Here is a 22,798-nt window from a genome sequence, read left to right on the forward strand (position 1 = left end):
TTCGGGTGGAACATGTATCAGTTCTCTGGTACTGAACATCCCATGACCTCCAGCAAGCATTAACCCTCTGGGGTCTGAGGTGTTTTTGGGGTCCTTGAGATGTTTTGACATGCCCTGACATTTGTGCTTATTTCAGCTACTTAAAACATACCATTTGCCAACATATACATTTGCTGTATTCAGCACAAACTCTGCTACAATAATATGTGAGAAAAATGGATGTACATGTCTGCATTTTATAGAAAAAAAATATTATGCGTGGTTAGTACGTTTTGGGGGAAAAAATGTCACCGCAATAAGGCCATTTAACACATACTGAATAGTTGTCCACAAGACTTTTGAGTTACTATTCTTGTAGGCTAGAATTTTTACTTCAAAATGAAGTGAAAATCATTCTGACCACTCTTACACAAACAACAATATAATTATTCAAATTTCTTACGTCAGTTTTTGGTCAGCACTGCTGTATGCGTGGGAGTGTGAATGGCCATGAATATTAATGTGATTTACACCTGGGTGGGAAGACTAAAGACACTCCCCCAATGGCCTATCAAGGTGCTGTGAGGCAGCCTGAACTAAGAATGATTCACTGATGAATAAAAAGTTAAAAAGAACAGCATTTATTCAAAATAGAAATCTTTCCTAAGAACGTAAAGACTTAAAGTCATTACTATCGCTTAACACAGGGGTGGGCAACAGTTTTAGTCTGAGGGCCACAGTTACTTTGGCAAAGTAAACGGAGGGCCACACTTTGGACAATTGCAATTAAACAGTTATTTGCATTGAATTAATTTGTACCATTTAATCATATATGTACAAGGCTACTCTACAGTTATTGACAGCTAGGCCTACTCTGTCTAACAACTGGATTTACTTTCAAGGATTAATTTCCTACACTACCCTGCATATTGTTCAACTGTCATTCATACCAGTTGTAGCTATTCAAGATATTAACAAAACTGCAAATATATGTGTGCAGGTTACATTAACATACATATACAGACTTCAGGCAATCTGGCTTGGAATTATCATATTTAATTGAGGCTATATACCACCAGAAAGAGACCTTCATCACTGAATAAAAAACATATTCAGCTGATTTCATTTGTGATTATTCATTTTTATTGTAATTTTTTTCACATATTTTGTTCAAATCTTTTATAAAATAGAACACAATTTAAGTGCAGATCAACTTCACACATATGTTTGCTTGAAAGATATAAAGGACAACATGGAATATGCCTATGCATCTCACAAAATTAAAATTTGATTTAGCTGTATCATAACCATCTACGCGGGGCATGCATAAGAAATGGCAACATGAAACTGAACAATGTTGTAAAAATAACACCATCAATCAAGGGTAACTTAATGGAACTTTGGCTAGGCTTACCTACTTTAGAAAATGTGTTTCATCCTATGCAACTGAGATGAAGAGCTTTTTGTCGGTGTTCTGTAACTCAATGTGAACAATTGAGGCGGTCGCCTTTCTTAACTAATACATCGAAATCTGGGGTCGTGTTCGACGTTGAGATGTGCAACACGGACGACAGGTGTGCGTCGGTTAGTCGTGATCTGTTGCGTGACTTGTTAAAGTTCATTATAGAGAAAGTCTGCTCGCATACATACGTGGACCCGAATAAAACTAGCATCCTTTGCGCATGCCTCCGCATGTTAGGAAACTTGGCCTCGTTCAATGCACCGTAAAACCTGTCCAATGATGACGAGGTGAATTTCTCCTTGAGAGTGGGATCGCACTGCATGTCAATCAACTCAAGCTGAGCCTCCGGAGGCGCTTGGTCGCTGTCAAAGGAAAAAGGGGCGGACACCAGCTCCATCTCTTTTTCTATTTTTCCGAAATCAGAGAAACGCCTGTTGAATTCAGTGTGCAGATCCTCGAGTGTGGTGGTGTATTTGACAGTGAGTCGGGATGGCACATCCTTCATTGTGGCAAGAGTTGGGAAATGTGTAAAGCTCTTGTTTGTCATTTGTCGGGAAAACAGAGTCAGCTTTGCCCTGAATGCTCGCACGTAGGAATACAGTTCGTGCACGAACACATCCTTCCCCTGTAGCTTCTGATTGAGGTCATTCAAATGGCCCATTAAATCCACAGCAAAGGCAAAGTCAAGCATCCAATCGGAATCTTCAAGTTCTGGAAAGTCACCAGCCTTCCCGACATTCTCCAGAAACACCCCTATCTGACTTCTCAGGTCCCACACACGGCGCAGCACTGTGCCCAGGCTCAGCCAGCGGACGTTTGAGTGGTATGGGACATCAGTGTGTTCTGCCTCACTCTCCTCCAACAACTGGATAAACTGGCGGTGGTTCAGCGCCCGGGCCCTGATGAAATTGACAAGTTTCACCACAGTTTTGGTGACGTGATCAAGCTTTAACACCGACTTAGACAAGGCCTCCTGATGAATGATGCAGTGCAAGAAAATCAGAGTTGAGTTTGGGTCATCCTCTCTCACCCTGTCCTGTATCCTATGCAATAGCCCAGTGTTCTTCCCGGTGAGGTTTGGACAGCCATCAGTGGTCACGTTCAGTAACTTCGCCCACGGTAGTTTCATTCTCTGCATGCATCCTGACCAGAGGCGGACAGAGTACAGAGCTTTGTTACTATAGTAAAAGTACAGATACCCCTTGCTAAATTTTACTCAAGTACAAGTAAAAGTACTACATTCAGATGTCTACTTAAGTAAAAATACTAAAGTACTTGTTTTTAAAAGTACTTGAGTATCAAGAGTACAAGAGTAGATTTTCTAAATATTGCATAATCTACTGCCACAGTGCTTACAGAAACGTCCTACATGGAGTTATGAAAAAGGTTAATGTTAATACCTTGGAGAATGTAAAAGGAATTGAAAGTAAAATCAAGTCATTTTCATCTTTTTACCATGTTGCTTTATTTAATTAAATTAAATTTTGGGGGGTCCCATCTTTAAATGCGGGGACAACACACACACACACACACACACACACACACACACACACACACACACACACACACACACACACACACACACACACACACACACCACCACATGTAAGGGTGGCGCTGCCAATAAAGCACCTAAAAGCTGTCACAAAGAACCGGCAAAAGGAATGATTATGAATATGTAAAATATAGCAAGGAGATATTTTAATTGTTTATTAATGAACACTTGTTAATAAACAAGTGTTTTCTTTGTCAGTGTCGGCTAGATGAAGTTGACGATGCTGACTCGCGACCTTCAGTAGTGAACGCGCCAGAGAGAAATGCACATTTCATACGGATTACATAAGCAGAGAGCAGTCTGTAGTCTGTTTTCTTTCGTTTTGAATTTTTCTGTTTAAAAGTAGACGTGAGGCAAGTAGGCTACCTTATACACTGTGTTTCGGTTCATTTATGAGACGAGCTCCAGTTCACGCGCCGGCGCCTCCGTTTCTTATCTATCGTCTGCTATTTACTTCTTATTTATTAAACCCAGGCAATTGGTTGATGAAACATTGATTCAAATTAAGATACAATTAATGCAAAACGAATTTCAGGTTAAAGAAAGGTTTTGTGTTTTCTGTTTGATGTCTCTGTGAAAGTTTTAAAGCATTTTTTATGCCGCTTTCAGAGCGCTCACGTCCGTAGCGGAGAACACGTCCATAACATTGTTTTTTACTCATAAATGCAAACCCGAAAAATAAAATAAAACAAAATTAATATTTTATGTACTGTGGAGACTGAGCGCCAACCCTTCGTCATTCGCTGGGTAGTAGCCTACTTTGGTTTGCGCAGTGTAATTCACATAATCAGTTAAAATATATTTTGCCTCCTAAAGTTTTTTTTTTAAGAAATCAGAAATCCCTCGTGGCTACGCCACTGCCACATTTGAACCTGACTGTGTTAAACACACCACATACTCAAGAACATCAAACCAAATGCTTGGCTTACATTAATGTGTAATATAAAATCTGACCATGGAGTTGACTTTGGCGGAAAGCTGAAAGTGATTGCTGATAGGCTGTCCCAATCAGTGGCGCCTGCACAATCCAATCACGTTTGAGAGGGAAACAACAAATTGAGGGTTTCCGAGATTTTTCTTTACTTTTTTTTTTTTTTTTACTCGGGTACTCACGGTTATGGATAGAAATGTATTGGAGTAAAGAGTACAATATTTGCCTCTCAAATGTACTTGAGTAAAGTCACGAGTACTCCCCAAAAATGATACTCGAGTAAAGTACAGATCCCTCAAAATTGTACTTAAGTACTGTACTCAAGTAAATGTACTCCGTTACTGTCCGGCTCTGATCCTGACACCGTATCATAGAGGTCTGAACCCCTTGTCGTCCCCTTCATTGATTCCATCGAAAGAAACTCCTCCACTATTTCAAATGTGTCAGTAATACCTCTGATGAATATAAGCAGCTGGGCAGTGTCTTTAATATCAGTGCTCTCATCCAGCGCTATTGAAAAGTATGTGAAATCACTGGCCCTGTTTAGCAATGCAGATGTCAGCTCATCATCAATTACCTCGATGCGACGAGTAACTGTACGGCGAGACAGGCTCACATTTTCGAACTGACTTTTGCTGTCAGGGCACAGCACGCTAGCTGCCTCTACCATACAGTCTTTTACAAACTCACTATCTGAAAATGGTTTGCTGTGTTTGGCGATTTTGTGTGACACCATATAGCTCACTTTTGTTGCTGACTCCTGTACATTAGACTGCTTGGTAAAAATATTCTGCCTGGCAGTTAACTCTCTGGGGTCGGCGGTCTCGCCGGCGATACCAGCTCACTTTTTTCCTTATCAGTGCAAAAGAGACTCAAATTACTCTGTTGATTTTGATCTTACATATAAGTGTTGTACATCATTCGATCCTGTTAAGTTTGTATTTTTTTTGTGGAACCTCATAATAAAAACAAAGTGTTGTGCTTTTCGCCTAATAAAGAAAAATAAACATGATGCGCGTTCTGCGTTCTCTCTGTCAGTGAAGTCCATTCTGAAACGCGTCCGAAAAATCAACTGTAACTCTGCAAATACTCAGTCAAACAGGTATACAGGCACACAGGCATGAAGCCTGAATTATCTTCTTTTAAATGAAGTAATTTATATAAAAAAAATGTTTTCTCATTTTATGTAATCTGTACGAAAAGAGAGAGATGATAGTCGTTCTCGTCTCAGCTCATTAAAGTTAATTTGACCACGCCCACGGAGCGCGCGCTCTATTCAAACACAAATGCTCTGAGGCGATCCACGCCCACATCAGCTGGATAACCCACCGAAAGAGACTCAGATTTACGACGCTGTGAGGAATAATACTATCTTAATAATAATCCTGGAAAAAATTACCTCAGAAGTAGGCTACAGGTAGTTTCATTTGGAGGAGCAACGGATCCAGCCGAGGAAATAGGTACATTCTTTATTTTCAAGTGCTTTGTGCTAATCGCGATATGGAATAGTGTCTGTAAACAAAAAGACTGTTTGAATCGCGTTTTTGTGTGTGAATGAATGAACAGCTTTTACCTAACTATATTCCAATACTGAGATGAGTAAAAATCGACTGAAATATGTTGAAATAAAATATTTTTGTATAAGCAACGTATTAAACTGCAAATTAACATTTATATGTCCTAATCAACATATGAAAGACAAGATGTCGTTTTTACTGTAAAATACTGCCACATCAAATAAGCTTGTTTGCTAAGATGTTATTATAGTGTTTGTTCGATTGTAAGCTATATTCAAACTAATTAATCCGCAACTGTGAAATATGTATGATAAAATGTATACTTTAGTATATAATACAAAGAAAGATTACATTTGAAATATAGTTAAAATTTTAATTGTTGTTGTAATTGTAACCTTTTTATTAAAATAGCAAAAATATATGTAGGCTACATATAAATAAATCTTAGGTAAATCTTAAAAGCTCAATATAAGCCTCCTCTTTAAATTATTTGTATTGTGTTTTATTAGTGACACATTTGGGATACATTCCCAAACTTTCTGTAAAAACAGTATGATAATTAACTGCACAATTACTAGAAATTTTTACATTTGATATTATACAATTTGCAAGCACAATTTGAAAAATAAATAAATAATTGGAACTGTGAACCAATTTTGTATTATATAGGCATATATATATATATATATTGTCATTGCATTCTTGTGGCTCAGTGACACACCTGAATGAAAGGGTCATTAGTATGCAGCCCCATTATGCGCTCATTATGCGGGCCCATTGTCTTCTCAGGTGTGAATCACAGCAGGTCACATCCCTGCGCATATTGCCTTTCCAAACAAAAAGTGTCATTTTTAAATTTAAACCAATCTATTGTTTTATGTGAATGATAAGGCAGGATGATTTTCAGATCATTTTGAAGAAAAAACTCTAGGCCGACAACATCCATTAGTCAAAAGTCTTGTGGACAGATATTTAGTATGTGTTTTGTGGCCTTATTTCAGAAACTTTAAGTTTTAGTTTTTTCAATAACCACGCATAAACAATATTCTCTCAAAAATACAAAAATGTACATACATGTTGATAACACATTATGGTAGCCCTGTGTGTGCTAAATAGAGTGTAATTACACCTTTGCCAGTAATATGTTTATAAGCAACTGAAAAAAGCACAAATGTCAGAGTATGTCAAAACATCTCAAGGACCCCAAAAACACCTTGGACCCCAGAGGGTTAACATGCGTTTTTTCAGATTATATTTAGTTTTGCTTGGAAAAAGCTGGCCCAAACCAGTTTTATTTCATCAATTATTGAAATAATGAAATATTTAGTAATAAACTTTTATGACAGAAATATCACTAGGCTACATGTAACTTAAATAATTTAATTCCTTCATTATCAACACTGTCTAGAATAGCGATTTAAGTGTGAATTGCGACTTCTCTTTGTGTTAAGTCAGCCTCAGACTCCGATAGCCTGTGGGGGGTTGGAGGGACAGTTGCTGGACAAAGGTGTTAATGTTCCTCTTTCATATGGAGAGTGTCGGATAGCCAGCCTGATGAGCAGGCAAAATTATTGTAAGGATAAATCTGTGTCCAAATGTAGGCCCCATATCTTATTAAATTATAAATATTGTAGTTTATTTATTGTAGCCTATTTAAAGTTTTTTTCACACAAAATTTCAATTGAAGTTATTGTAAGGTGAATTCAACAAGGCATGCTGTGTCTTTGAAGCAACAATTGTGGCAGAACAGAATCCGGTAGCCACTTGATTATATATTTTTTTCATTTATTTTTTCTGTTGACCAATTAGAAGAAGCTAATCATTTGTGACGAACTATTTAAGGAGGGGAATGGGTTCGTCGGAAGTGGCGGAAGTGAGCTGGTGACGTGAGAAGTCTTGTTACTACGGAGATGCGTGCTGTCTGTTAAAAGAGGTGTGAGAAGTTTGTGTGTTTCGGTTCGAGAAATGAGTCTGCTTGGGAGAGAAGAGTGAAGGAAGCGTGCAGTGTCCAGGAGGTGTGGATTATGCTTACCTGGGTTTGGATGACGTGACGGTGGGAACGAGAGTGCAGTTGTGAAGCGGCGGCGGATGCTCTCTAACTCGGCTACCGGTAACGATTGAGGTGCATGCCTCGGATTATGCCTAATTGACTGTTTTCCTGGACTGTGCTGCAAAAGAAGCTCCTGTGACTTACCTGATACTCCAAATGAAGACCAGCGATACCGGGTACAATCTTGACGCACCCACAGTACATGCACACGCCCGCAAGACTTACTCAAACACACACACACACACACACACACGCACGCACGCCAGACGCGCACGCACGCAATCAATCGTGTTTTTTCTTTATTTTTTGTGCGAATTCATAAATTGAGCTGGCTTACTGGCTTAGTGATTGCAAGTGACTGCCTCATTACTGAAATCATGTCTTTCTTTGTTTTTTCCCTCTTATACTGATACAAATATATTTTTCTTTATACTGATAATTGTCTGTTTGATTTTGTTTTTTCTTTTCTTTTTGTCTTGTTATCCATGAAGGGGTGTTATTGTCTTAACCCGTGTCGTGATGTTTGAATATGAGTGTCATGTTTGCTGTGTTGAGTATGTGATTGTGCTGACTGTCTAAAATAAATTTGCAAATGAATTGATTGGTTTTCTACAAGTTTAATTTTATTCTCCTTTCTTTCAAGTCCTTTATGTAGTTGGTGGTTTTTTTCAAAATAAAGCTATCCGGAGTTTACTTATTGCCAGGATTAAATGCCTGGCTGGCGCCCGAACAAATAAAAATAGATAAACGATCAATGAATGTTTATTAATGGGCTACCATCGCTACAGAAATGGCGCCCGAACAGGGACTTTTGAATTGATTAGAAGTGACCATTGATTAATTTTGAACTTGTAGGAAATTTATTGAATCGAGCTGAACTGTGAACTGAACTTGAGCTTTGGAAAACTGAGTTTTTTCTTTTTGCCTGTGATTCTGAATGCAAAGCTTGGAATTGTAAAACACATTGTGAACTTGAAATCCTGTCAATTGTGAAAGCTTTGCAGTTAATTTTTTTATTTCTGTGAAAATGTTGCAATTGAGATTTAATGTGTACATATTGTTGGATTTGTAAACTGAATTTTGAGGGTTTGCTTATTTGACCTGGGTTTATTGTCAGTTAAAAGTGTTTGATTTATAATTTGAATATTGTAAGTTGTTCCCCTGAATCAATGAACATTTGTTATTTTGGCCAAGTTTGTTATTTTGGCTGTTTGTGTTTTTCTCCCAACAAAAGACACTGAGACCATTTACTGACTTTGTTTTTTTATTTTTTATACTGACATGACCACCAGTCCACCCTCCCCTTCAACTTTTATTGAGATGGAAGTACCGGAAGTGGAAACCCCCAGCTGGCAGCCAGCAATCCCTATCACCTCATGTCCATATACTCCCAATCTTACCCACACTGATCATCGTGGATCACGAGTGCAGTTTGTATCCTCCACCTTGACTGGCAGCACTCCAATGCAAAACTTCACCTGGGAACCACAATCCAATCCGATGCAGATTTGCACAACCCCCGAATCTTCATCTTCTGTGGGACGGCAGGAGTTACCAGGTGAACTTCAAACCCCAGGCAGAGGAATTCAGCTACTGAACAGACAAGTACAAGGAGACTTGGACACTTTAAAGCGATTCATCAAGCAACAGGAGAATGCAGTTTCAGAACTTATCCAGGAGGTGAAAGCTCAGTTTATTCAACATTCAACTCATCTTTCAACTACGGTGGTCAAAATGGAGGACAATCAACAACAATTACTAAAGTGCATCACTGATAACCAACAAAAAGTGGAAACTGAGATGGATCAATGGTCTAAAGCTACAAAGCGAATGATCACAGAAGAATTGGTTAAAGTGGAAACTTCTGTTGTGTCTGAAGTGCGGTTCCTGGTTCAACAGCTTCAAGCAGAAGTTCAGCAGGACTTTAAAGCCACTTTCAAGAGTCTGAAAAACAGTCAAGAACAATTCAACAAAGAATTTCTTCAACACAAAAACCAAATGGATGCCTTCTACAAGGATACTCAAAAATTTCAGTCAGACATGTCTGACCAACTACAAACCCAGATTGAAGAGATTAAAGAGATGACTACTCACCAACAGGAAGTACCTCCAGCCGATATTCATCCATCACCAAGCTCTGTACCAATTACTACTACCACTTCATCTGTTCCTTTAGCTAAAAGTGATCATCTACGACTTACCTTTCCCACTTTCGGAAAACCACATGATGATCCAGATCCTTTGAACTACTTAACTCGATGTCAAGATTTTCTGGCATTGCATCCTTTGTCAGATGTGGATCTTCTAGCTACATTCCGTACAGTTTTGTATGGAACCGCCCGCGACTGGTGGGAAGTTGCACGTACCTCTGTATTTACCTGGGTTGAATTTGAGGCAGCTTTCCTCTCTGCATTTCTTTCTGAAGATTATGAGGACGAGTTGGCGGAAAGAGTCAGAGTAAGAACTCAAGGAGAGAAAGAACCCATCAGAGACTTTGCTTTTTCATACAGAGCCTTATGCAAGAGATGGAAGTCAACTTTAACAGAGAATGAAATTGTAAAACTGATCTTGAAAAATATTAAACCTCACCTTGCCAGCCAGCTCCACAGTCGAGTATCTACAGTGGAGGAGTTGGTGAAGCTAGGGCATCAACTGGAGAAGGACCATGAGCAGCAACTCCAATATGAGAGCAGCTTTCACCACAAACCACAGTCTGTATCACCCCGAGCACCTGTCGTTCGACAGATGGACATGACTCCAGTTCAGTGCTGGCGGTGTAAAGGTCATCATCCTCCAGGAAACTGCCCTGGTTATGCATCTTCTAATCAGCCATTTCAACAGTCACAGCCATCTCAAAGTAAGAGACCACACCAAGGTCCAAAACAAGGTGGTCCACCCTCCAATAATGCTGTCTCAGTCTTAAAAACAGAACCGATTCCAACAATGACACACATTACTGACAACCCAAAATGCACAGTACCACAACAACTAGTTGTTCCTATTAATATTGGTGCCTGGAGAGGCAAGGCTATTTTAGACACTGGAGCCAGCTATACTCTCATTCATGAGAGTTTGTGGAGGGACCTTACCCCCCAAGAGAGTCTTCATCCATGGGACTCAGGACCTCTCTATCTAGCGAATGGTGAGGCCGAAGTTCCGCTTGGATGGGTAAATGTACGGATCCTGCTTCATAATCAGAGTTTTCCTTTGAGGGCTGCAGTCCTTACTTCAACGTCTTTGACGTACGTAGCAGTCTTAGGGCTGGACTTCATCTTTCTAAGTGGTCTTCAACTCAATATTGCTGATGGGAAATATTTTTTTAAATGTGTACCTGGAGTGGAATACTTTTTCCAACCTGGACAAGCAAGCATACTTACAAATAGAGATTCATGTCCAAGGAAAACCAAGCAGTTTGAACGTTCTCAACAAAACTTGTCTCTGCTGAGCGCTGTTCCCCCACCACAACTTCTATTGGCATCACGAGAGACTGATTCTACAGAGGATCAAGTCTTAATTGACAAAATGATTACGGAAGCAATCTTGCCTCACCACGAAGAACTTCAGTTACGCCAGATCCTGGAATTGCATCCAACGGTGTGTACTCGTCAGCCAGGACGAACAGATGTTCTTCAACATCGTCTATACATGCGTCAACAGGTACCCATCAAACAACGACCGTATCGGCTCACACCCGTAAAGCAAGCCATAGTTACAGAACAGATCCAAGACATGTTGAGTGCTGGCATCATAGAACCCTCTCATTCCGCATGGGCTTCCCCAGTTGTCTTAGTTCCTAAAAAGGATGGAACGCTTAGATTTTGTGTGGACTACAGAAAGGTCAATGCTCTCACCGAGAGTGACGCTTATCCACTGCCTAACATCACAGAGATTTTAGAGTCACTCTCTGGTGCCTCCATTTTTCAACCTTGGACCTTAACAGTGGTTATTGGCAAGTTCCCATGGAACCAGAGATCAAGCTTAAGACTGCTTTTATTACATCTGGTGGGCTATATCATTTTAATGTTATGCCTTTCGGCCTAAAAAATGCACCGGCAACGTTCCAACGACTTATGGAGATAGTCCTAAGAGGGTTGCTCGGAATCATGTGTTTTGTCTACATCGACGACATTATCATTTATTCACAATCTATGGATCAGCATTTCTCTGACATTCAGTCTATCTTGCAGAAACTGCAAACAGCTGGATTAACACTGAACCTGAAAAAATGTAAGTTCTGTCTTCATGAGATCACCTTCCTTGGTCATGTATTCAACAGTCAAGGTATCACTGCAGATCCCAGTAAGGTGGAAGCCATCCATACCTACCCAGTTCCTCGCAATCTTAAGGAAGTCCAGCGTTTTTTGGGATTAACTGGGTGGTATCATCGATTCGTCCCAAACTTTTCAAGGATTGCTGAACCTCTCAATACCTTGAAGAAAAAAGGTCAAGCCTTTCAATGGACATCACAATGTCAACAAGCTTTTGATTATTTGAAAGCTTGTCTTACAACACCACCCATTTTGGGACATCCAAACCTTCAACTTCCTTTCACAGTGTATACGGATGCTAGTGACACTGGCCTAGGCGCTGTGTTGACCCAGCGGAAGGAGCAAGGCAGTGAAGAAGTGATCGCTTACGCCAGCCGAACCTTAAACAAAGCAGAGAGTAACTACTCCACTACAGAGAAAGAGTGCCTAGCAGTGTTGTGGGCACTTGACAAGTGGCAACACTACCTGGAACATCGTTTGTTTACAGTGGTTACGGATCATTCTTCATTGCAGTGGGTAATGAATTCCACTAAAACAACTAGTCGACTCATTCGATGGGCTCTTCGACTACAAAGATTTGATTTTGTATTGGAATATCGGAAAGGGAAGTTGAATGTTGCTCCTGATGCTCTGTCACGGATGTACCACTTACCTGAGTGTAATGTGTACACAAGTAAGAAGGAAGATCCAGAATTTCCCATCACCCCTGAAGGCATCTGGGATAAACAACATCGTGATCCTGAAATCACGAAACTATTTCAAGTTTTGGCCAAAGATGAACTCACTGAGAAGGAAAAGTATGCTGTGGTGGAAGACAAGTTATATCATGTTACTCACCTGACTGATGGTCAAATTCAATACCGTGTTGTCGTACCTCGTATCCTTATCCCCACCATTCTCCAATTCTATCATTCAAACCCCCTCAGTGGACACCTTGGAATCTTTAAAACCTATAAGAGAGTACAAGATGTTGCCTATTGGCATGGAATGTGGACCGATGTCAAGTAATATGTCAAGAGTTGTGTGAAATGTCAAACACTCAAGAGTGACAACAGAAAACCAGCAGGAAAACGTCTCAGGTTACGTATGTAACCCTGGTTCCCTGAGAGGGAACGAGACGCTGCGTTTGAGACGCGGTGGGAACGCTCTGCGTGATTGTGTCATGAAGCACGTGTAAAATCAGTCCAACGGAAGCCCGATACGTCATGGGTGACGTCATAGACCAGGAAACTATAAAGCACCCTTGAAAACAGACCGCGACAGCTTCTGAAAAAGTCTGAAGCAAGTCGATCAGGGCATGCAGGAAGTATGGCAGGCAAACGCAGCGTCTCGTTCCCTCTCAGGGAACCAGGGTTACATACGTAACCTGAGACGTTCCCTTTCAAGGGAACTTCGAGCTGCGTTTGAGACGCGGTGGGAACCCCATACCCACTACGCCATAGTGACAAATGCCCGTTCTGTGTGAAGTCCTTGCGCACACTAAGAAGGAAGCAACCTCGCCCCAGGAGTGGAGAGGTCAAGGTCATAAACCCTGACAAATGTATGTGGAGAGGACCAACCTGCCGCATTACAAATGCCAAGAAGGGAAACTCCCGAAATTAAGGCCGTAGAGGCCGCCATACTCCTTGTAGAATGGGCCCGTACAGCCATAGGTGAAGGCTGACCGGCCGCTTCATAAGCCAATGATATAGCCTCGACTATCCATTTGCTCATAACCTGTTTAGATGCAGGGCACCCTCTTCTGAGTGACCCAAAACATACAAATAACTGCTCTGACTTACGCCACAGGGCAGCTCTGTGAACGTAGGCATCCAATGCCCGAACTGGACATAACAGGTTCAGTTGTTCCTGATCTGGGGTATTAAAAGGTGGAGGATAAAAGGCCTGCAACACTATTGGGCCCCTAACATTAACTGGGACCTTAGGAATATAACCCGGTCTAGGGTATAGAAATGCTTTCACCATACCAGGTGCAAATTCCAGACATGACGGAGCAACCGACAGGGCATGCAAATCTCCAATTCTCTTGATAGATGAAATAGCAAGGAGAAATAAAGCTTTCAAAGTGAGGAATTTTTCTGAAACCTCTTCAATAGGCTCGAAGGGAGCCAGAGCCAGACCCTCAAGTACAATGGCTAAATCCCAAGCCGGTGCTCTAGAGTGCAGTGCAGGTCTCAACCTCAATGTACCACGGAGAAAACGAGTAATCAGAGGATCTCTCCCAAAAGAAGTAACCCCCAGAGGGGTATGATAGGCCGAAATAGCCGCCACATAAACTTTTAAGGTGGAAGGAGATAATCCAGCAGAGAAACGGTCTTGCAGAAAATCGAGAACTGAACCAACAGGGCAGTTAACAGGATCTAACTGACGCTCACCACACCAGGTGGAGAATAATTTCCATTTCAGTGCATACAGTCTTCTCGTGGAAGGAGCTCTGGAATGGAGAATGTCTCAACGACCTCAGTCGAGAGACTGGATTCTATGAGCCTGGCCCTCTCAGAGGCCAGGCCCACAGTTTCCACAACTCCGGTCGAGGGTGAAATATCGTGCCCCCTGCCTGGGACAGCAGGTCCCTCCTGAACGGAATCTCCATGGGAGAGCCGTCCAGAAGAGACAGAGTCCGAGAACCAAACTCGAGTCGGCCAGTATGTGGCTACTAGTAGCAGATGAGCCCCTTCCCGGCGAACCCTCTCCAGAACCTCCGGGAGCATAGATATCGGGGGAAATGCGTACAGGTGCAGCCTCGGCCACACCTGCACCATCGCATCCAGTCCGAGAAGAGCTGGCTGCGTGAGGGGGAACCATATAGAGCAATGCGTTGTACAAACGATGTGAAAGGTCGACTTGACTTTAGTTAGACCAAAGTTCTCCCTAAGAAGCTCCACCACCTCGGGGTGAAGTCTCCAATCCCCTGGGCCTCAGCCCCTGCCTCAACAGGATATCTGCTCTGATATACGAGACCATCAGTGTGTTGTCCGCCATTCGCCGAGCAACCACTCATGATCGCCCCCACTTGTGAGGGAAGCATCCGTCGATAGCAATATGCGTCGACAAGAAGCCCCCAACACTGGGCCTGGGCGAGGAACCAAGGTTCTTCCACATGACCGAAGCACGAAGGCATAGCCGCGTGACCTTGATCATGCGAAAACGTATTTCCCCTCGGAGAAAACCCCTTGGTCCTGAGCCACCACTGCAGGGGTCTCATGAACAGAAGGCCAAAAGTAATACGTTGGACGCAACTGCCATGAGACCCACCCGTCTGAAACTGTTTCACAGTGAGTGACTGGCCTAGATATACCCCATTACGGCTGTAAGAATTGCTACACCTAGAAAAGTGGTCCTCAGAGCACACTCTTCTTGGCGTTGAGAGGCAACCCCAACATCCTTAATGAGACAGAACGACATCTCGATGCCGAACTGCCATAAACTCAGATTGAGCTAGGAACAACCAATCATTGATGTAGTATAATACCCGAATGCCCTGGAGTCTCAGAAGAGCCAGAGCTGCATCCACGCATACTGTAAAGGTGTGGGGTAATAAACCTAGGCCGAATGGAAGAACCCGATAATGGTATGCTTCGCCCCCGAAAGCAAACCTCGGGAACCTCCCTCATCCTCTTTCGGAAACAATGAAGTAATGGCTGTCTGCTGGGAGGAGGAACCCCTTCTACAGCTCCTTTTGCAGAAGTGACAGTACTTCCTGCTCCATAACCAAAGCCTGCTCGGGGTCCACCAATGAGAGGAGGACCCCTAGAAATCTGGGCGAACGAGAACCGAACTGAATTCTGAAACCCTTTTCTATAGTGTGCAGGACCCACTGAGAAATATGTGGCAGTAGTTTCCACGCTGCCAGAAATTTACTAGGGGAACCAGTCTCTCAAGACTGGCCTCTGGATTTGATTGAACGGTCACTACGGCGCCCTGAAGCGGCGAACCGGCAGGGAACAACCGAACTGACCATTCTACGACCCTCCTCGGAGGATCGTATGGGGATGCTGACACCTCGGTGCCCTGAACGGCGAACCGGCAGGGAACAACCGAACTGGCAGCGCTGCAACCCTCCTCAAAGAGTTGCACCCCAGAGGAAAAACGATTTCTCAAAACCGTCCCTTGGTTGAACAGTCACTACGGTGCCCTGAAGCGGCGAACCGGCAGGGAACAACCGAACTGACCGCTCTACGATCCTCCTCGGAGGATCGTATGGGGACGCTGACACCTCGGTGCCCTGAACGGCGAACCGGCAGGGAACAACCGAACTGGCAGCGCTGCGACCCTCCTCAGAGAGTCGCACCCCAGAGGTCGCCGAGGAGAAACGATTTCTCAAAACCGTCCCTGCCCCGGAGGAGCCCTCAGAAGCCTGATAGCCTCGTTTTCTTGCGACAGGACTTCTTGTCTAAGCTTTATTAGAGATGATGACAGTCCTCAGATCTTGCCTACCTCTAACTAGCTTAGTTCCTACGACCCTCCTCGGAGGATCGTTGAAAAACCGAACTGACTGCTCTTCTTTTTTCTTATTTGAAGGCTCGTTTGGGGACACTGACACCTTGGTGCCCTGAAACGGCGAACCGGCAGGGAAACCGAACTGGCAGTACTGCGACCCTCCTCAGAGAGTCGCACCCCAAAGGGCACTGAGGAGAAACGATTTCTCAAAACCGTCCCTACCCCAGAGGGGACCACCCTTAGAAGCCTGATCGCCTCGGCGTCAGGGCTTCTTCTTTGTCAAAGCTATTTTAGAGATAAAACAGTCCTCAGATCTTGCATGTCTCTAACTGGCTAGACTGCGACCGCCACCCAGGTACACCTCAATTGCGGAGGAGCCCGAATGGCGACGCTCTGTTTTGCACTTTGTGCTGAGAGGAGCATAAGAACATTAGATTGGTGAGGAAGAAACCTCTGGAACGCCGCTGAATGGTTTATTTCTTAGTTTTCTTGAAAGCGGAGCGTCCAGAAGAACAGACATAATTATATCTTTATTTTCCTTTATCTTTATATCAGAAAAAACTTATATATATATACATATATATCACTCTGCGGCCACCAGCAGGAAACAGCCGAACTGGCAGCGCTGCGACCCTCCTCAGAGAGTCGCCCCTCACATTCATCCATGTCCTTATATACTCTACCCACCAGCGCTGCCTAATAAAAATGTATTCATTATTAAGATGGCTGGTGGGTAACGTCGGGGTTAATAACGATAACGCCGACTCGGGAGAGAGAAAGCTCGCAAGCGTCTCTTTAACCCGAGGCAATGTCATACTATGATACTTAATACCCAAACATTACTATAGTCAGACATCTGGGGATTAAACACATAAAATACAAACCGGTTTATTCCACGATCTCGACACCTCAGTGTGGAGATAGGGAAAAACCACAGTCCCCGACGAGGAGGCTGAGATACAGAGTTTTTCTGTTTTAAGATACAGTTCATCTAACAAACTCTTCTTTATTTTCAATCTCATAATGTTCAGCTGGCCAGTAAATATTTAACTGGCAACAGCACTAGATAAAACCTCCTTTTTTTTTCTTTAAAAAAGCTCCTCTTTATTCAACAGAGTTATGAGCTGGAAAATGTATTCATTGAAAACTCAAACATCTGCCTTTTTATAAAGATTTGTATTTGTTTTGTTCTCTTTCTTTTTAAACAAAACACTAACGATACCAATTCCTCAGAACTGGAAATCGCAGCACACTAGATCTGGCATGTGAAAGCTGAGAAAGGGCGGAGCCCGTCCCAACCCCCGCTGTCAGATCCGTTTTCGAACCCCGACATACGAGCCGTCTCCGAGCCTCGGCAACAGAGAGACCCGCTCGGGGAACGCGAACCGAACCGTCCTCCTCGAAGAACGCCCGGCGGGAGCGGAGCGTCCTCACGGACAGCTTCTCGCAATGCACAGTCAGATCCCTCGAGAAATGACTGTTGCATGCTCCACTCCCAAACAGCAACAAAAAGCTGATGTGTGTCCCCACCCGTGATGTAACGAGGGCAGGGAACAACACAACGTCTAAAATATTGCTTTGCTCGCCATAATGATAGATAGTGATATATATATATTGGGCTTGACAAACAACAATAAATAGACAAGGACAGAATCACAGAGAGCGCTTGCTGAAGACAACAGAAGCTGTCGCGGTCTGTTTTCAAGGGTGCTTTATAGTTTCCTGGTCTATGACGTCACCCATGACGTATCGGGCTTCCGTTGGACTGATTTTACACGTGCTTCATGACGCAATCACGCAGAGCGTTCCCACCGCGTCTCAAACGCAGCTCGAAGTTCCCTTGAAAGGGAACTCCAACCAATCATCACGTCAAGACCTAATGAAATGCTTGGAATAGACATAATGGGCCCACTACCGAAAAGCTCCAAACAACATGCATTCTTACTGGTATTTGTTGATTATTTCTCACGATGGGCAGAGCTATTTCCCATGCGACATGCTACTGCTCCAGCTATTGTTGAAATCCTGCGGAGAGAAGTGCTTACCCGATGGGGCGTGCCTGACTATGTTTTGTCAGACAGAGGATCACAGTTTGTCTCAGCATTGTTTACTGAATTGTGTGAAAAATGGAGTGTGACACACAAGCTAACCACAGCTTACCATCCGCAGACTAATATGATGGAAAGAGTCAACCGTACTCTGAAGTCCATGATATCTGGTTTCGTGGAAGACAATCACAAAGGTTTGGATAACTACCTACCAGAACTCCGTTTCGCCCTCAATACCGCAGTGCAGGAATCCATCAGAATGTCCCCTGCTGAGCTCCATCTGGGTAGAAAACTGCATAGTCCGCTGGATAAACTGTTGCATGGACGTAATCTGTCTCCTTCTGGTCCTTCATATGATGTTGTCTATCATTTGTCTCAACTTCAAAGGAAGGCCAAGGAAAACTGTAAAAAAGCACAAATAAGACAATTGAGAAATTACAACAAAAACAGACGAGATGTAGAATTCCAAGAGAAAGACAGAGTATGGATCTTAAATTTTCCACAATCCAATGCCCAGCGCAATTTCAGTGCCAAGTTGGCACCGAAGTGGAAAGGACCGTATCGCATTATCCAACAGTTAGGTCCATTAAACTATAGAGTTGCTCTAGAGTCCACGGGAGAGGATGTGCGTAATGTTCATGTGTGCAATTTGAAACCCTGTTTTCCTACTTCGGAGGAATTAGAGTTTCACAACAGGAAGAAACTACAAGAGATCTTTCAGGAGACCTCGGATGAGGAAGAAGATTTCCTGGGATTTTAAAGTATCTCTTAGATCAACAACTATGAGTTGTTTTTTCCCTGGGGAAGGGAGTGTGGCAGAACGGAATCCGGTAGCCACTTGATTATATATTTTTTTCATTTATTTTTTCTGTTGAACAATTAGAAGAAGCTAATCATTTGTGACGAACCATTTAAGGAGGGGAATGGGTTTGTCGGAAGTGGCGGAAGTGAGCTGGTGACGTGAGAAGTCTTGTTACTACGGAGATGCGTGCTGTCTGTTAAAAGAGGTGTGAGAAGTTTGTGTGTTTCGGTTCGAGAAATGAGTCTGCTTGGGAGAGAAGAGTGAAGGAAGCGTGCAGTGTCCAGGAGGTGTGGATTATGCTTACCTGGGTTTGGATGACGTGACGGTGGGAACGAGAGTGCAGTTGTGAAGCGGCGGCGGATGCTCTCTAACTCGGCTACCGGTAACGATTGAGGTGCATGCCTCGGATTATGCCTAATTGACTGTTTTCCTGGACTGTGCTGCAAAAGAAGCTCCTGTGACTTACCTGATACTCCAAATGAAGACTAGCGATACCAGGTACAATCTTGACGCACCCACAGTTCATGCACACGCCCGCAAGACTTACTCAAACATACACACACACACACGCACGCACGCCAGACGCGCACGCACGCAATCAATCGTGTTTTTTCTTTATTTTTTGTGCGAATTCATAAATTGAGCTGGGTTACTGGCTTAGTGATTGCAAGTGACTGCCTCATTACTGAAATCATGTCTTTCTTTGTTTTTTCCCTCTTATACTGATACAAATATATTTTTCTTTATACTGATAATTGTCTGTTTGATTTTGTTTTTTCTTTTCTTTTTGTCTTGTTATCCATGAAGGGGTGTTATTGTCTTAACCCGTGTCGTGATGTTTGAATATGAGTGTCATGTTTGCTGTGTTGAGTATGTGATTGTGCTGACTGTCTAAAATAAATTTGCAAATGAATTGATTGGTTTTCTACAAGTTTAATTTTATTCTCCTTTCTTTCAAGTCCTTTATGTAGTTGGTGGTTTTTTCAAAATAAAGCTATCCGGAGTTTACTTATTGCCAGGATTAAATGCCTGGCTGGCGCCCGAACAAATAAAAATAGATAAACGATCAATGAATGTTTATTAATGGGCTACCATCGCTACACAATTAAAAGCTAAATATTTTTTTCGTGATTTGTATGGCTGACACGCAGCGACATATACAGTATTATCAGCTGTATGATGTGTTTTTACCCTGAAATGTTTAATTTCGAGAGAGACCCGGCGCGCGCAGCGAGGGAGACTAAATAAACTTGCTAAAAAAGAGATCCAGCGCGAGAGAGGCAAAGAGAAACGCATGTTTTTAATTTAATTATGTTTCTTTGGACAATTTTCGTTTTGTACTGTTTTAATTGTTTAATTTAGCTGTAATTTCTTTGGCAATACAAATTTAAAATGTCGCAAGAATAAGATTAGCCTAGTGTTTCTTATTTTGCATCGCAAAAGAAATAAACTCTAAACCCGATGCAACCCTGTTTTAAATTTTAAAAAACTGTCCCGACACTTTATTTAAACCTTGAAATGTTCGAACTTGGTTTCAAACTTAAGTAATTTTAGTGTTCTTTTACATTACACAATAATTTAGCAGACTAAAGACGAGCTTCTTCATTTTCTGATGCAATCGGCTGACAATCTTCCTTCATCAGTTTTTGTCGTTTGTGCAGCGGCTGCGGTTCTACAGGAATGTAGCAAATTTATGTTGTAATGATAATTAAACAAAACTCTTGACTTTAAATAAGTAAACAGTTATAAACAGTTACCTATTTAAGCATCAAGGTGGTAATATATAAACGCTGTAGGCCAACATCGGTTAACAACATGTAGGCCTATGCTACATTGAGATTCGATCTCGGGTCGATTGAAGCTCCTCGAAGCTTGTGTTGTTGCGTTGATCACTGAGCTACCGTCTGTACGCTGTTAAAGTTGTAAAGCCTCATTGATGTAGCCTATTGCAATGTTTTATGTTGAAATGTTTTCATTATTTATTCAATTACATTTCAGTAGCCTAATTTCAGTATTGTGATTATGAATTATTTTAACTACGTTTCACTTGTTGAATTCATCTGCTACCAGCTTTCAATCGCTCTGAATCAGCCGTGGCGCGGCAGCAGATTACGCATTAGAGAGAATAAACCGGAATAAACGAACACTTTTCAGAGTCTATGATTGTAGCGCCTCTTAGCGGTAAAAGGCAGCAAATACACCCCACATTTTACCGCCGCCGGTGGATCGGCTGATGTGGGCATTGTCATGGCTTGCCTCGACATTTGCGTTTGAATAGCGCGCGTCCTCTCTGGGCGTGTCAGATTAACGCGTAATGAAGTGTAATGAGCTGGGAAAAAAAATACTGACAGCACTCTCTTTTCATACAGATTGCATAAACTGAGAATATTTGTTTTTTATATAAATTACTTCATTTAAAAGAAGAGAATTCAAGCTTCATAAAGAAAAATCTCTCGTGCCTGTGTGACAAGTAATCGCGGAGTTACAGTTAATCTTAGGACGCGTTTCAGAATGGACTTCACTGACAGAGAGAACGCAGAACTCGCATCATGTTGGTTTTTCTTTATTTGGTGAAAAGCACAACACTTTGTTTTTATTGTGAGTATCCACAAAAAAATTAGAAACTTAACAGGATCTAATGATGTATCACACTTATATGTAAGATCAAAATCAACCGAGTATTTTGAGTCTCTTTTGCACTGATAAGAAAAAAAGCAAGACAATCGCGCCGGCGCGATAGCCGACCCCAGGGGGTTAACAGAAACATGAAACATTGTACACACATCTAAAAAAAAAAATGTTGCTGTGGGACAAAGTGAGACTAGCCTCCAATCAAATGCCATGCATGTAGATATTATGTTTATATAGTGGATCAATGCAAATAACACAATAGATGTTTTGGAACTTTTGATATTTATTGCCCCTCAACAGGCCACAACTTGGCAAAATTAAATTAAGCTTGTTAAGCAATATACCAAAAAGACTGACTGGCTTGTGTTGTTCCTTGTGTGTCCTGTCCTGTCCGACTATGCGTTATGGGTCGTTCGCAATTCATGAGCGTTAGCCCATACCTGTCAACATTTGGTTTTCAAAATCCGGGAGATTTCTCCGGCGGCGGGGCGGGGGTGGGAGGTGTACAACTTGTAACGACTGGAATTAAGGTGTGGCCCCTTTAAGAGCTGTGCGCTCCCTGTTGAACTGTCTGCAGTATTGTATTGTATGTGCATTGGGCCTCGAACACCCCTTTTACTGTCTATGCGAACACCCCATGTATGCGGGTCATTTCTGTTTGATGCTAATTTTTATCTTATTTTGTTTATTAAGTAACGATGTGGACGGTGGAACGTGTGACAGACAGTTAGGCTACACGAGTTCGATTTGGGAATAAAGTGCGTCTGTGTGTCTGTCTGGCCTCTGCATGCAATAACTTCAGTTGTGAGCTATCACTAATCTTCCTGAAGCAATGCGTTACAAACTGTACTAGGCCTACAGTTTTATTGCGGGGACACCACCTTCACCTGCCATCATGTCTATCGGCTCGCTTTCGGGTTAAACTTTCCGCGACTGCGCAACTGGGTTATGGGTTGCCAGGTTGAGGTGACAAACGGGTTGAAATTGTAAATGGTCTGTGTATTGTGTGAATATAGTGCATTTAATACAATCTGGCAACTGGTCAACATCAGACAAACATATTGGTCCGATTATTCATAAAGGAGTTTGGGCCATGCAAATTACGGGAGTTTCCC

Source organism: Rhinichthys klamathensis, unplaced genomic scaffold (assembly GCF_029890125.1).
Source record: "Rhinichthys klamathensis goyatoka isolate OS25496 unplaced genomic scaffold, OSU_Roscu_1.1 h1tg000054l_1, whole genome shotgun sequence".
Classification (NCBI taxonomy): domain Eukaryota; kingdom Metazoa; phylum Chordata; class Actinopteri; order Cypriniformes; family Leuciscidae; genus Rhinichthys; species Rhinichthys klamathensis.